We start from the raw sequence: 16,961 nt of genomic DNA on the forward strand, positions 1-16,961 counted from the left end.
AAATTCACTCTCCCAGCCAGCCCCAGTTGTCAAGACTCACTCCTTCTCAAAATGAGACCATCTGTCATGGAAACAGGCATCTAACTTTAACCCAGATTTGAAACTGCTGGCTTGGAGGTTTGTAAATAAACCCCAGCAACACCCCAACTGTTTTCAGGCTCACACTGAGGGGCCACATCTGCTCAAAGTAAGAAAAAAATCTGAATTTACATGAGTCACACATCAACTCACTCTATGTAAAGACTCTGTAAAAGCAATGCCAAAAAAAAAAGCTCTTGGTGTGCCAGCAATACCATGTTTACATTAAAGCCTGTCAAATACAGCCCTAAAACACCGCATAAATAGGTGGAAATATTGAATGTGTTGCTGCAGGATAAAATCCAAGTGTTAAACTATTACAGGTGTCTAATGGACATTATCTTCCTCATCCTCTTCATCAGGCAGAGGCATTGTCCTCCTGACAGCCATGGCTCCTGGAGCAGAAGGTGGCTGTCATAAGCAAGCCTGCTCTGCAGCTGGAGCTATCCTCTCCCAATGCAGCCCTGCTGGTCTGCTGTCCTGTTTGGCAGCTCAGTGCTAAAACAGAATCTGCAAGCTGTTAAAGTTGGTGCCACTACACATCAAGCCCAGACACTAAGCTGGTTCCCTCTCCTGAGCATGTTGGCATTTCAGAGCCTTCATGATTTTTGACATGTGCCTTTTTATAAGAGTGAAGAACTGCTCTTCACCCTACTTTACAAATTGGAAACTGAAGTGGACACAGAGTCAGTGATTTCCCCTAGTAATGAAGGCAGACAGTGCTTTTTCCTTTCCCATTGTATTATGGATTATGCTTTTTCCTTTCCCTTTGTATTATGGACTATGCTTTTTCCTTTCTCATTGTATTATGTTTTTGACATGCTGCAAGTTTTTCTGGCTACCTCAGATTCACACAAGAGGTGGGACCATTATTTAATTTGAGCATTTTGTCTCTGTGTCTCTGTGACCTTCCCTAGCACCTGGTGAATGAACACAGAGTTCTGGAGTACAGGCCAAAAGACTATGAAATATGCTACTGTTTCTACATGATTTAAAATTTGTGTGCATCATAGGGGTGTTCTGTTCATATGCTCAGGCTTGGCTCCTTCACCAGATATCAAGTCAGGAAAAGCTTTTCTTGTGATCAGCTGGTTAGAAACTGTTGGATGTTTTCTTCAGTTTTGAGGGTATTTTACCTTACATAATATAAATGATGCCACGCTGTTCATTTTGGGACAATCTTGATTCACATTTGCAACCATCCTGGATGCTGCATTAGGATCATTTTGCCAGCTAATGGCTGAGATTGCCTTTCTTGGATTCTCCCACTAGAGGGGCTCCCTCACTTCCTTTAATCCCTTTTGCAAACATTCACTACTGATGGCATCAGCCTGTAAATTCCCTTCCTTCCTACTATTGCTCTTCAACAACTGGATATTGACAGCAGTTTCTGATTTATCCCAGAGGTCACTGCTGTTATCAGTTTTCTGAATTTCCAAGTAAGCATCTTCATTTTTGCTCCCACACAGGCAGTGTGTTCAGGGCAGCAAAGAGGAAATCCCCACCACTGTCTCTAAGCCTGCCTCATTTTCTTCTTCTAGATCCCTGCTTTAAACTGTGCTCCACTGTCACAGCTGGAAAAAGCAACCACAGAGCTCTGGCTGCTGCTGTGCCAGCATTGCTGCCTCTCACACCACCCACCTGCTCTCACAGCTCACGCTCTCCCATCAGCACATCCCGAGCTATTGAGCTATTGTCAGGCTGCAGGTGCTCTGGGGACAGGACTGTTGTTCACTCTGTGCTCATGCAACACTCCAGATGGGGTTATCCTGGTGGGTGCCTCGGGTTGTTGGGAACACACAGCAAACTGTCCCTTGCAGAGCCTTGCTTTGAGTGGCCTGGTGCCTTCCCACTCCTAACTTCATGCTTGCTCTCAGAAACCTCCCTAATCCCCTGGCAAGCTTTCCCCATCCCTTTTCTTGGCACTCTCCTCACTTTGTGGACCACATTGCTTTGACCATGTTGTTCTGCCCATGGTGTCTCAGCACATCTCTGGCACAGCTTTTCATCCAGCCCTTGTAACTTTGCCTAGAAAAAAACTGGACAGGCACATGGCTGGAGAGGCAACACTGTGAAAGGAAAATGCTCGTTCCAAAATTGAAACCGAGTTTGAGAAGCAAGCTTGAAAATTTTAATTGGCAGTTTAACCATTTGTATTTATTTATGTTTTTGGGGTTTTTTTCCCCTGTGGACAATAGAATTGTATGGATGTGTCTGCCCACATGTCTATATTCTGCTTAAGATTCTGTTCTTTTCTTGATGTAGTTTAGGCTACAATATATCCATTTTTTTAGGACATCATCCTCTTCACTCAGCAAAATCTTGTCTGGGTAGATTTAGTGGAGCTTCTTGGGTTTATACAGGATAATCCCACTTGACCAAAAAACCTGGGACTCCATACATGCACAGTCCCACTGTGCCATAGCTCCTGTTTAGCATCCTGTGTTCCTGCATACCCATGGTAACGTGATTCTTAATGCTGTATAAAATACACAACATGCAGCCAGTGCTTTCTGGAAAGTCTTGGAGTCGATGTACACAGGCTGTTCTATTCACAAACATATGTCTGGTGCTTCCCAGAAACTGCAGTTTAGGACATGTGCTGCCTGTCACTGCCAGGGTAATCCCTAAAGGCAAACCTAAGAGTACAATATGGTAAATTCTCCCACTACACCTTACTTTCAGGAGTTTAGGGAATTGTGTGATGCATGGACAAGCTGACACATAGATTTCACACCTTGGAAAAAGATAAGAAGTGGCATCCTGGGCAGATGATCTTTAATGTGTATTTCAGTGTTTTTCCTCTGCACTTCCTCTATAATTGGAAAGTACCAATTATTTTGTCTGTTTACAGTTTTCCAATACAACCTCTAGCAACGGCAAAATCAATTAAGCTCTGAAAATCAACCCCTAAGCACTAAAATCTGTTTCTGTCAGCTGGCAGCAAACAAGCAGAAAAGCACTTATTGATGAGTGCCCGGTCTTTGAGAAGCAGCGTGAGAACGAATCCCCCTTTGCACGCCTCGCTGTTCAGATGTGCCCCTGCAGGGTCCGCACATGGAATAAAGATGGAAAAGTCTCCGCACCTCCGCGCACCCACAAGGTGGTGCCATTCAATAATTTTAGGAGAAGACCCACCACCGAGGCATTGGGGAGGAAAAACCAAGATCCAGCTCCCACTAGGAATTACGATCTATTGCGCAAGAAACTCTTGTTTGCTAAATCATAGGCTAAGCACCACGTGAACAGCAACTTGCACTCAGTCAATCCAAAGCATCAGATCAAGGATTCTGGCTGCTGTCTTGTGTTTCCTTCAGCCTCTTCCCTGTTTCAGGGTTGTGTCCACCTCTGCATGCAGCTCTAGGAACTTTCCTCTATATGGGGTGGCTCTGCAGTGTAAAAAAACCCACAATCCCGGCTGTCTCCCTGTCTGCACACCTGACACTCTGTGTTAAACAGAGACCATCTTTAACCTCATGGCCCAGGAAAAAGCAGCTCAGTTTGCTTTGGATGGTTAATAAGCACGGGGAAAGTCCCTGGCAAGGGTTATTGTCAGCTCTCCTGATAATTCCCGTCCCCATAAGAGGCTGTTTGTTCTTCCTACATCACCATCTCCTGCTCACAGGACACACGCTGTCCTCCCTTGTGATAGACTCGGGATAACTGAGTCAACAGAGTGAAGAGTGGGAGCCCCTTTGTTTGGTATCAGCAGGACACCACCAGCTGTGCTCCACATCAGGTTTTCCACTCCATGGAGGTGGCCAGCTTATTTTCCAGCAAGCCTTGGATGACCAGAACATTTTGAGGACTTGAAGGCTTCCTGCCTGTGTCAGATTCAGAGGAGAGGCTTAGATGTGCACCCCTCCCTCAGCCCCTGACTGAACCCCTTGCTCTAGCAAAGCTCTTCTGGAGGCTGGGGTTAGTTTCTCCAGGGTTCAGCTGGTTGTTCCTAACCTGCAGGCTATCTCCTTCCCTTCAGGCCTTGTTCTTTGCTGAATGTCAAACTGCCTGCAAGATCAGTGACTTCTAAATCTGTAAACAGCATATGTTGAGCAGACATTAAAATTGTTGCTTGAGGATGCATACTGACTGTCCTTATAAACACAAGCATCAGATTAGCAGAGCAAGAAGCTAAAACAATCTTTTAGAAAGAATTAAAGCTCTTTTTTGCAGCTCTTTAATAGATTAAGTTACCCTTTTTTTCCCAGTCAACTTCATCAGCGGTGCTATTCAGAATACTAATGAAATTCAGATGATAATGAAGCTGGGGGTCTTGAGAGCACCTCTGCTTGCGGCTGTTCTTGACTCTATGGCCCGGAGGAATGCAGAGGAAAATTGTATTAGCCTTCAAAGGCAAGGAATTAAACTTGTTAGCATTGTGGTCTAAACAGTGTCAGTAAGTCATATGTTTACCATTAAGCAATTGCCAGAACAACACAGGTAAATGAGCAGGAAAATAGTTGTTTATGGCCCGTTACTCCTAGTTGCTGTTCACTGGTGGAGTGCAATAAAGACAAAGGAGAAGGAAACAATGAGAGACAATCTCCAAAGGTGATGCTCAAATGAGTGTTAGGAGTCACATGTTTCAGGACATAAAGGGAGAGAAAAGCAGAATATAGCATTTGTCTTCCTCATGTATTTTTGTCCTTTTTTATCACTTCTATAGAGATCTATAAAAAAAAGGAAGGGCAGGAGGATGATAAATGGTTCATTGTGCTTTCTTGCATGAGAACAAGAAATGAAACTAGCAATTAGCAAGCTCTCCACAGAGCAGGAGGAAGTGTTCTTTCACACACTGTGCAAGAAATCTGTAAAACTCCTTGCTGGAGGAGATTTTAGATTCAAACCTTTATGGAGGTTCAAAAAGCAACTGGACATCTTCCTGGGTAAGAACCCATGAGTGCCTTTGACAGCACCTCCTCCCTCAGAAAGCCTTTGTGTGTTCCTGGGGAGGAGGACAGCCAGCTCTGAGAGAAGTTACTTATTCCAGACTGCTTGGTGATGGGGAGGCTGTACCTGGGTTGTGTCCAGCCCTGGCTTCCCTTCCCAGGTCAAGGGGGATGTGGGGAAACAGGCAGGGCCCAGTGGGGCTGCTGTGTGTTCAGGGTCTGCAGGATGTACCCCTCAGAGAGCTGGAGGGAGCTGGGCTTGCTTAGGCTGGGGAGACGTGAGCTGGAGGTGGCCAGAATCACCCAGCTGAGAGACACAAACAGCAGATACTTTTCAGGAACAGTGGACAATACAAGGGATGGTATCCAAGGCTTGCAGTTTGGGAGAGCCAGGCTGGATTTTAGGCAAGACATATGCAGGAGGAGACCTGCAGAGGGGACTTTCAGCCAATATTTCCATGACTTGATGAGCATCAGTTCCAAAACTGAACACTTGCATTTTGCAGAACCTCCCAAAAAAGTGGTGCGACCTTTCTGAGACAAAATCTATAGAGAGACAATGTATCTGATATAGTAGCTGGGAGCACCTCTTTCTTGTTATCCCCTGATTTGTACTGACACCATCACAGGTTTCCAGTGACAGAGAGCGTTTGTTATTTATTCACCTCACTGAAAGGCCCATTCTCAGTGTCACTGGGATGACTCTGTTCTTTGTGCTGTAACAGAAGTGATGCAGTCACACCATGTTCCAATAAAGAGGGCCTGACCTCCAGCAGTAGCTCCATGTGAAAGAAATGAGCACCTGCTGGGAAGCTGGGTGCCTGTCATCCCAGCCTCCCTGGTGAGGCATTCACAGGCTATTTTGGACCTCAAGTCTGCTTTCAGTTCTGCATGACTGAACCTGCCAAGCTGTGGTCCTAAAGCAGCTTACTCTTCACAATATTAACATTTTATTCATAAAACACAGGGGTGCCAGTCAGAGTATCCAATCCTCTCAGCTGCCTGAGACACACACCCAGAGCAAAATGGCCAAGATGCTCCCAAACAGTTTTCAAGGCAGAGAAAAAAACCTGAGCACGGCATGGCTGGGGGCTAAAAGTGAACACGAGAGCAGCAAGTCAACCTACAGCTTTTTTCCAGGCATTTGGGCTTCCTGAGTAGGATTTTAACAGAGAACAGCAAGTGAGATCTGGGGTTGTGCTAAGGGAGTTCCTCCCAGCCACAGAGAGCATCATGAGACTCTGTTTGCTAAGGAAAGTATAACAAAGGAGGACTAAAGAGCAAAACAGAATGATAGGAATAGCTTGGGAATGAACATATGTAAGGTCAAGGATATACTGTGGAAAGAGATCACTGTTGCTTGACAAAAATAGAGAGCATCAAAGGAGATATGTAGTGAAGGAATAACACCACCCTCTTCTAGATCTCTTGTGGGGGCAAATAAGCCCTGCTGAGTGTATAGGGAATTGCCCCTCACCTTATGCAGAGCCCTTCTGTGTTTTATGCATCCTTCAGCCTCATTGCTAGGGCTAAAAAAAAAAAAATAAAAAAATTAAAAAGCTTCTCTGTAATGCCTTGGTGGTGATTTTGTGGAATTCTGTCAATTATCCACTAGAAAACATCCTCTGTTCCCTTTACTCTCTGTTAGGATGGGACCTATTTCTGTCTGAATTGTCTCAACCAACTTCAGGTAAGGGTGTCCTGCAGATTAAATACTTCATAACCCTGGAATGTCCCAGAGCATTCCCTCTGTACCTTCCTCAGCCTGACTGAGATGTTAGATTATGGGAAAGGCAGGGAGTTTTTCAGAGGAAAATATAATCTAAAATATAGGGAAAATATATGGAAAATCTGCCTCTACTTCTGTCCCCACAGGTGTAGGATAACTTTTGTTATGTTTAAGACACTGTTTTATCCAGCCAGGTTTTACATCACCTAGTATTGATATAGTTTGAAATGGCTCTCCATTGCTCTGGGACCCCATTGTGAGGAAGATACCTTGGTATTATTCTTTATTTGGATTAATCTCATGAGGACAGATAAGCCCAAGTTAAACAGTCAGCACACAGAATTTTAAAATGTGATGACTTTGGACCTGAGGCTCCCCAGGCCAAGGAGCCCTGCTCTAGATCAAATGTTAAATTTCCTTAATGTCCCATGATGCTCAGATCTGAGGGCTTTGAACTTACTTCCACATTAATATGTCATTTCTCTTTATTACAGCTCTCCTGTGCTAGTGCAGAAACTTTAATGGAGGAGCCACAGGCTACCACTTGCAGATGCAGTCCTGCTGTTTGAGAACCAATCCATCAGACAGCAGTGGAACATCACCTCTCATATTCTGGACAGGCAGGCTCTTCAAAATGTTTTCCAAGAAAATTATCTGCACAGAATTCTGTAAAAATCTAATTCTATCCCATTAACCAATAGCTTAGAACTAGCCCAGAAAAAAAATCAGGTATAATAGCCCAATGACAAATGGGGTAGCACTTAGTCAATTCATTTATCTATCTACTAAATGGATGCTTTAAACCCAACAGCCTCACCTCTTAACCTCCCTGGTTAATGTCTCCAGATGACATGCCAAATGTATCCATTTTATAAAACCACATTAAAATTAGAGAGGGGAAAAGTCTGGTCATCTTGGTTAAGCAGGATTGTTTCATAAAGAATAATACTGAAATTGTATTAACAAAGCTTCAAGACTGTTCTGACCTTAAAACAACTGATACTCATTCTCCATTCTGCTGTGACCAACTTGCTTATTAATTGTGTCTGAGCTCAGAGCTCCAGCTTTGTACTGGGGTGCCCATTATCCAAAGATAAAAGAGAAAGGTGGCCCATGTGCCAGCAACCCAGCCCAGTGTGAGCTAGAACACAGCAGAGAAGCTCCCATGCTCAAAGTCAAGAGTCAGAGCAGAGGTCTGTGCTTGGCAGTGTATTTAATGCATGCCATCAGTCTCATTGTCACTGCGTTTTCCACAGAGCTTGTGACAAACAGTTTTAGGAAGGAATTTATAGGATGACCTTGAAGGTGATGTCATGGTGTTTAAACAGAGGGGCTCCTTTGCTGCCTGGTGCAGTGTGGAAAAAACACCTTATCAATGAGAGTGTTGTGCTTTGCTAAATGGAGACACTTGAACTGCATGGAAAGAGGCCACAAAAGGCCTTTGAGGAGCAAAGGTAAGACATTTGGGGTTGGTGCTGCTGACAGAGGAGTTTGGCAAAGCAGTGGCAGGGGGTGATGATGGTGCTGGGGTGGTGTGGTGACCCCTTTTTCCCCTGCTCTGCTCTCTGCCCTCTCTGCTTTTGCAGTGTCACCCAAGTGGCCCCCACTCTGTTGAATGTGCCCCAACAGATTGTTCTGCTGAGTGGCCTCTTTGATGTGCTCTGATGTTTCTACCCCAGCGGGGGCTCTGCACTGGTTTTCATCACCACACACAGGAACACAAAGGAGCAGAGACGTGTAGGGATGAAGAATAGTAGATCAGTCAACCTCTTGTGGCTACACAAAACTCCAGGGGTGTCACAAGGAGTTGGGAAGGGCAGTTCTCTCAAACTGTCCTGCATTGTAGCCTCTCTGCTCCACAGCTTTTCATTAGCATGTCAGAAATCAGCTTTTTACAAAGCTGGAATCAGGAGTGATCCCCATCCTGAATGTATTGGGAAAGTAGGATATTCAAAATTATTGATGCTGTCAAATTTACAACCCAGGAAAGTCACTGGGACATAGGAAAACAGCTCCTGAAAACTTGGACAGTTGTAATCAAAGCTGGATACACTTCAGGGAGGATGCAGCTCAGAGAATGAGAATGGAATACCCACTAGAAAGAAAATATATCACAAATGTTATGTTTAACTGGGAAGACTGTGGAATCTTTGCCATTTGAGATATTTAAAATATGCTTAGGATGATCCTGAAGTACTTGCTCCTGCCTTAGCCTAAGAGGTACATCTCCTGAGCTGGCTTCTGACTCTTCATTATTTGAGTCTCTGGTATCAAATACTGCATTTCTGTGTCAACAGCCTGTCACTGAGATAATGAACTGAACTATTATTTTTTTTTCCTGGGAGTCTTAATACCTTGTGGCACCTGATGCCACCAAATCATTTTTATTGAAGTCTCCTGTGGGGATTTGTGGTCAGCCATTCAAATGCAAGCTGCTCTCCCTGAGCTTCCATGGACAAATATTTACCTGCAGCAGAGCACAGGCAGCTGTAGCTGCAGGCTCCTCTTTATTTATAGCTCAGACAAGCTGCAGTCCGCCTGCCTTTGGTCACCTGCTCAGAGCTGAGGTTAACACATGAGTAAGCAGTGACTTCCTAAAGGCTAAACTGTATTTGCAGAAAATATCACTTTATCCCAGTCACCGCTATGGACAGATATAAAGTAATCCCTACAGACATGTGAAGGCTAAGCCTGCTTATCTGATGGTGCGAGGTCAGACAGAGGCACTGATAGGGGCATGTGTTTACAGTAACACTAGTGATTGCCCTGCAAAAAGACATCCCTCAAAGGGTTTCCTCAAAATATTGTCAGGTCAAAATACAAATTCTTGAGAAAATTAGGCATTTAATAATATATCATCTCCTCTCAGGGTGCTTTGAATCACACAAACACAAAATAACTACGAGATATTTTCTTAGAGAGCCCAAGTTTATCAGATGACATCTTGCAGGGTTAAGCTGATTAGCACAATGGTCAGGGAGGAGACTCTCCCCAGCAGGCACAGTTACTAGCCATGGTAGCCAAGGTCTTACCCAGCCTGCGTGGTTGGGCACAAGCTGTGGTGGAGCCAGAGCCAAGCGTGGGCTGACAGGCCAAGCTGGCACTCTGGTCCAGTTGGCTGTGGTCATTCCCAATGAAAGAGATGGGCTATCCCTGCCTTCTCCTGCACCAAGCCACCCCTCTCTCCACAGAGGGAAGTGCACACTGTTCCATGGTCAAATTTGGCTGACACTGGCCAATGGGCTCCAGATTTGCTGAGGAACAATCAGAGGGGAAACAGATGGAAAAGCAGCATGAAAGCATAAGCTCTGTTTCTTTAGAAAGCCAGGCTAAAATGTGCTTCTTGGTTTAGAATGACAAATACAGCCTCACATGTGCACAGCAACTGCTTTTGCTACAGCCTCTTGTCTCTCCTGGCTACAAAGCCATGGAAGCCCTATGAAATATTGCCACACCCACCACTCTTAGCTATGGCAGCAAAATATCTTAAAGCAGAATCTAAATTAATATCTCATTGACCCAAAGCAGCTTGGGCTGCCCTCAGTGTGCTGGCTCCTGTCAGTCCCATGGAGATTCACCAGCAGAATCTGGCCTTTAGAGCAGAGCTTGTTGGTCAGTAAGAAAAAGGACTGAATGCAGTGAGAGTCCCCAGTGCACAGCAGCTGGTAAGGTGAAGTGGGCTCTGTGGGACAGGAAAGGGGTGAGGGGTCTTTCTGCAGGTGGTAGATGCTGGAAGAGGGAGGCAGTCAAGGCAAGCAGGGAGCACATTTTGGAGCCAGTTAATGGGCCTCCCCTTCAAAAAAAACTAGGTCTGAGCTGTGCATTTCTGCACAACTTGTGTTACACCATGGAATTCAGGTCTTAAGAGGGTCCTTCAACAGAGCTCCTTTTCTGGCTCACTGTAAGCACTATCCTGGCTGCCTCATCCCTGCAGTGACTTACACATGTACTTGTCCTGCAATGTTCCTAGGCCTCCCTGTCCCCAGCACAGCTGCCGTGCAGTCTGGGACAAAGCAAGTTTCATGGGCCCAGAGGGGGTGAGGAACCCCTGTGGAGCAGGGAGAGGTTCATCAGAACAGGAGCAGTCCTGTGACCTGCTGAAGGGATAAGGCAGCTTGGTCCATTCTTTCTCTCCTCTGTGCAAGTGGAAGCAATGCAAATTTGGCATAACCCTGGCCTATATTATTCATCAGAAGTCACCTGATGGTGGGATTTGGCAACCAGCCAGTTCCATGGGGTGCTTCCTTCTTACAGACATTATCATTTCATCTTCCCTATAAATATCTGCAAATTACCCTCCTTCAAATCATGCCTTTAACTCCTCTTTTCTGGGGTGCCAGTGAGAACTCTGGTGTGATCTGCCCTTACCTTGTTTTCTGTTTTTTCCTTTCTTGTACTTCTTCTCTGAAATAAAGGATGTTAAATCTCAACATGATTTTTGAATGCTGTTTACTCCCAATCTGTGTTGTTTCCAATTCTACCCCTGTAAATACAAGCTACTGGTGAAGCCCAGTATGAAAGAAAATATCCCAGCATATGGTTGGCAAATGCAGCATGCTCAGCTCTTGTCTCTAAATGCTGTTTCCCAGTGCTTTCTTCAGGGAATCAACCATGAGTCAATGTGCCAGTGTTTTTCATTGCATTTGGAGGATCTGAAGATCCTTCAGAAAAATGGAAGCATGAAAAAGTAGGTAACCAAGAGCAGTTTAAGATGGAAACTGCAATTACACTTGAAGTGACTAAACCCCGATCTAGGTAAGAGATACCTCAGTGACTCCTGCACCCTTTAATCCCTTTGCAAACAGCAGTTGATGGCATTTGGATAAACATCTGCCAGAAGTGTGAAGGAGAGCCACCACATTCATATCTGAATACCTGACTTCTTCAGGGTTTCCCAGGCTTTATGACCAGAAACTTCCAGACTCCAAGCCCTCTTCCTCAGATATTGCTGCTGCTGCTGTTGCTTCAAGCTTCTCACTGGAAGGTGAGTCTTGAGTTGAGATGATTTTCACGAGCACGACTGAGGAGGTTACCAAACCCCACTGCCCAGGCTGCCTGGCTGGTGAGAGCTCAGCTGGCCTTGGTGCAGCCCTGCAGCTGGCTCAAGTTGGCAGCCCCATGTTTTCCTGCTGGGCAGGCACCAGTCCTGCTCTGCAGCAGGAAGGTTTGAGCTGGCAGCGTAGGATCCACCTCATAAGCAAACCACCTTGGTTTGATATCAGGACTCTGTAACTCAAAAAATTGGAAGTGTTTTGCACTTTGTTCCAAGAAAGTCCATATTTTCACCTTTTAACTTGATTCCAGGAGCTTTTCACTGTATAGAATAATAACAATAATAAAAAAACAAAACAGAAAAAAAAACTAAACTAAATCAAACAGTCCAAGGCTAACATGAACAGAGCTCTCCTTCTGCCCCCCAAAATGCCACTCAGTATTCTTGCTCTCCCTTGCCCAGACAAGTGCTGTGTTGTCCTCATGGACCTTTCCTTGGCCAGTGTGCCACAAGCAGGTGAGATAGGACTGAAGATTGCAGCCTCTTTTTGGAAATCAAATTAAAAGCCCTGCCAAAGCCAGCAGTGACTAATCCACTCACATAATTAGCTGTGGGACAGATGACAATGATTTTCAGAACCCAATGCTGCCTGTGAACTGCTGTCCCTGAAAACACTTTGGAAATTTGTCAGCATGCCCTACACATAGGTCCCAGATATCTTTGCTTCTTCCCTCTCCCATTTCAAACCAGTACTACTCTTTCCAAAGAACATATTTTTAGCTCCTCTGAGAGGAAAAAAGAGCTAATGCTGGGAGACTTTTCCAGTGTACAGGTAACAGGAATTACAGCCTGCAGCTGGGATTGCTCCCCTCAGATGGAACTGGCAATCATTCCCCACTGATGGTTTCTGCCAGTTAATTTAAAAGTGTTGTCCCCCCCAAGAGAGCTCTCCACACAAGGCTCCTGGCCCAAATTTTCCAGGTGGTTTAATTCCACTGGTGGGATCATGATGGGGCCCACCAGGAGAGATGTCAACTCCAGACAAAATCAATCATGAGCTTGGGCTGAGAATTATTCCCCAGTCAAAGTGAACTGGGATGGGGGAAAAAAAATAAGGGGGAAGGTTACATTTACTATAAAAATCTGCATCTAAAAATCAAATCTATTCCTAAGTGTCAGTACCAGCCTGAATTATTAAAGCTTAAATTATTTTCTGAGGTTAATTTTCGTTTCCTTGCTTGTGTTAGCAAATCCTGCCTAGCAACAGAGGTGACCTCTGGAGGTTGCTTCTAGCAGTGTTTCACGTGGCTCTATTTGTTCACTGTCTGCAGCTCCTTCCCATCCAGACAGCCCAGCGAGAATAGCCAGTTTCTCGTCAGCATTATCTTCCAATTGCTATGTGACAGCCCTGCTTTGTGGCATGTCAAGTTACAACCACTGTCAAGAAAGATTTAAATCCCCCCAGAAAACAATTCATCTTTAAATAAAAATAAGTATCTATGAATCATTCCTTTTAAAAATAAGCACTTCTGAGAATTCACACTGTCTTGACTAGTAAAAGCTTCTGTTTGACTCTAACAAAATCAGAGTAACTCTGTGACAGAAATGGCTGGATTCCTAAAGCTTTTCTTCCCTCCCCTTCAAGAAGGGATAAAACCCAGGCCATTATAGTCCCAAACAATCCCTGTTTTCTCAGCTTCTCTCTTTCAAATCAGGGTGAATTTAATCTAAACTCTTAATTATAGACTGGATCCTAAAAGCTGCTAAAATAAGGTGCCAATTATGCACAGCTCCTCAGTGATCCAGGCAGGGAGTTAATCACTGCCCTCACGTCTGGTACAGCCCCTACTGCCTTGCAAATCCTGCCTGAAGACTGCTCCCAACTGGGAACAGATTAACTCCTTTCTCTGAAGCATCCAAACTGCTCTAAAGACTACATGCAGGAGTATTCTCAACCTGGTATGTTTCCCTTTCAGCTCCCAGGTCCCACTAAGGGCCTCAGAGGGCAGCAGCAAGGCTTAAAATAGGAAAGATATGGAAAATGTCTGTGAACAAAGCTTGGAATTGATTTCCTGGATGCCTTAGGGAGTGTAAGGCAGCATGCAGTGTGTGCAGGGTAGGTCCCCAGAGCCTGCAGTCACAGCAAGAACAGGGCACAGGAGAAGAACCTGCGCCTATCCACCACACCTCTGTGCATGCTGCTTCTGTGCTTTGAAGGACTGTTTATGCCTGACTTCTTTGCCTGGATGTAACCAATTCCTTTACCTCCCTTCTACTTTAATACATAATTTTGTATAGAAAAAAAAAAAAACAGCTGAGATGTGTTTCCACCATCACACAGAGCACTAAAGGTGATTTGCTTGTAGGACTAACAGCAAAGTCTTTGCATCTTGCCAGCCTTTTTCTTGGTATTAACTCATTTGAGTGCCATGTGGAGACCTCCTCTCCTGTTCACCATAGCACAGGTGGCCTCTTCTTCCACTCAAGTCATAGCTCAGTCTTGCTACAGCTCCAACAGTTATACAAAAAACTACCAGGAGAGCAATGTCAGGAAATTATTTCCTATATTTGCCTTTCCACTTGACATAGGCCGATTTCTAGAAAGGAGGAAAAACACCAGTGTTAGTTGGAAAATTGAGTGCTGCTCAGCTGGTAGGAAAAAATTCCTCGATGCTGTGGCTCTCAGTTTGAGAGCTGGTGTCATGAGCCAAAAACTGATTTATAAACTGTCCTGTCTCATGTTGAGTATTTATAATTCTACAACACTCTCCCGGAGAGGAGGGATCACATAACTTAGCCCAGGTTTAAATGACTCCACAAAAAGCAAAGCAATGGTGAATCAAGCCGTGCACAGCAAGGACAAACAGTGTGTCAGAAAAGTCCCAAATGCTGATTTGCTTAAGGCAAGAAAACCACTGAGTTATGGTATTGCAGTTTGATATGCATAAAATGTCTCATTTTTAAGGTGGTCTCCTGCCTTAACAAAGCACCTCAGGCTATTTTCAAGTGGTTTCTACACACAGTTATTTCAGCTCACTGTTTGCTCAGTTTGCTTACTTTAAGCAGTGGTGACAAGATAAATATCTCTGGGTTCCAATTTACTTTACGTTTCTCAGCTTTGTCAAGGAATTATTTAGAATGTTGCGTTGAACAGCTGACTCCGAGCTGGAGCTTGCCCCTGCCTACATGCAAATGAACGATCAGATTGTGGGTTTGGGCCAAAGAACCGGGGAACACATTAAACAAACAAACTGCAGAGCAGTAATTCAATAGCTAGGACAGGGCTAAGTATCCTCTGCCCTCAGGTGGGATGAGTCAATTGTAGACAGAGCTACGCTGCACAAAAGAAAATCTCCCAGGTCATCCAAGATAAAACCCCGCGATTAATGAAGCCTTGATTAACTCAAATCGATCATTCGACAACCATCTCTTGTTCTGTCCCGGTTGTGTTTGCACACCGGGAAAGGGCGGGGAGGGCCATGCCGTGAGTCACCGCACAGGGACACCCAGCCCCTGCCCCGAGAGCCACCGCGCTCCTTTTGCAGCAGAAAACGACACGGATTAGTGACAGTGAGCCAGCAAAGATGCCACTACGTGGGCTGCCCGTGGAGGGCTGTGTGGCAACCCAACGTGGCTCATGTGTGCATCACTGTCCCCGAAGTTAGGGATGTGGGCAGGAGTGTGATGTGTCACACGCTATCAATAGCCACTAACAGCGCCTGCAGAATCCGGGGATAATTAACAACCACGGAAAACTCACCTGCCTGACACATGGTTCAGCTCTCCTTTCTGTTACTGATCAGTTGCTCAAGTGAATTTGCCAGGGACAAAAAAGCTTTCCCTGGTTTTTCAAGTTGATTCGACCGATTTATTTCTTTAATCCATTTCTTGGCTGTGTCATTTTGCTTTCCTGCCCCTAGTTCTGAGCTGTTCCTTGTGTTTAATCAGCTTCTATTTTTTCATGTGTAAGTGTCACTGGATTTATCTTGTTTGCTCACTATTTTGGGGGAAGGAGTACTGCATTGGTCAATTCCTTTGGGAGCTACCCACAACAAGTATTCCAAACAGAAACACATTTGCTAGTGACTTACTCGACCTGGGAGAAACCAGCTCCCTTTGCCCACAGGCAGTCACACTGTCTGCATTCTGTGAGCTCTGAGGCTGCTTCTCAGCTTAAGGCAGCAAGGGAGGGGAAAAAAACAGCCCCCAGACAAAGCCAAAATGCCCAGCTGGTCTGGCTACCAGTTATCTGTCTGGGGAGGAGAAGCATGGAAGGGCTCTGTGAGATCACTACTGAGTTGATACTGGGAGACAGGAAAAGAGGAAAACACAGGTCAATTGAGTATCATGTTTAAAAGCATCCCAGTCCTTGTGATGTGCTTCTTCTTGAATTAGTTTGTTCTCAACTATCTAAAATTGGATCTTCCCAAAGTGAGTTAGAAGCTGCCAAGTGTCTGTATGATTTTTTTGGGCAAAAATCTGCAAGGGATTGGAATGAGATCAGTGTTTCTCTTGCTAACTGATCAGATTTGAACCTGAGATTCCACCAGACTGAGGTCAGTCAGTACATTTCCGTGGAGAAAAGTCACACTAAATGATAATAGCTGAGCTTTTGAAAAACCAGAATTAGGAAATTCCAACGTAAATGCTGTACTGCAAGGAATTCAAATGAATTTGTTCCTGTGATCCACTTCCTTGTGCCATTTTACCTCTAAAATGTAGTCATGGCTGTGAGGGCAGTCAAAGGCCTTATTGCACTGACTGGCCTCACCAGCAGCTGTGTTTAGCTCTTGTGGGACCATGAGATCCCTGAGAGCCCTGCCCGTGCTGGCTCTGCCTCCAGCTGCTGCCCTCTTGGAACATCAGGCCATTGCTGTGCCCTGGCAAATACTACAGAGGCTGTTTCCCACCATGTGGCTTTCAAGGGCTAAGAGTGGTTAATTAGTTCAGTCTAACAGCTCTTTCCAAATTTGATTGGTCTAGATTTTAATAGGGTACCTGTGAAAGTCTATTTGTTTTTTGTTGTTTAGAGGCTCATGAAGGGCTGATCCCTCCATGCAGCCTCCCACATTCCCGGCTGAGGCTGCACTATGAGCTAAGTCCCTGTTGCCTAAGTCTCTCTGAAATGAATGGGAGTCAGGCACCTACATGATGCCTTTTGGAAATCTGTCTGAACACTGTAATAATAATAAATAGCTGTCACATTAGCAGATTCCTAGAAGCTTGACTAATAATGATGTAACAACAGTATGATGAAATACTCTTCCACGCT

This window comes from Passer montanus, unplaced genomic scaffold (genome assembly GCF_014805655.1).
Source record: "Passer montanus isolate IOZ18808 unplaced genomic scaffold, ASM1480565v1 scaffold2, whole genome shotgun sequence".
NCBI classification, from domain to species: domain Eukaryota; kingdom Metazoa; phylum Chordata; class Aves; order Passeriformes; family Passeridae; genus Passer; species Passer montanus.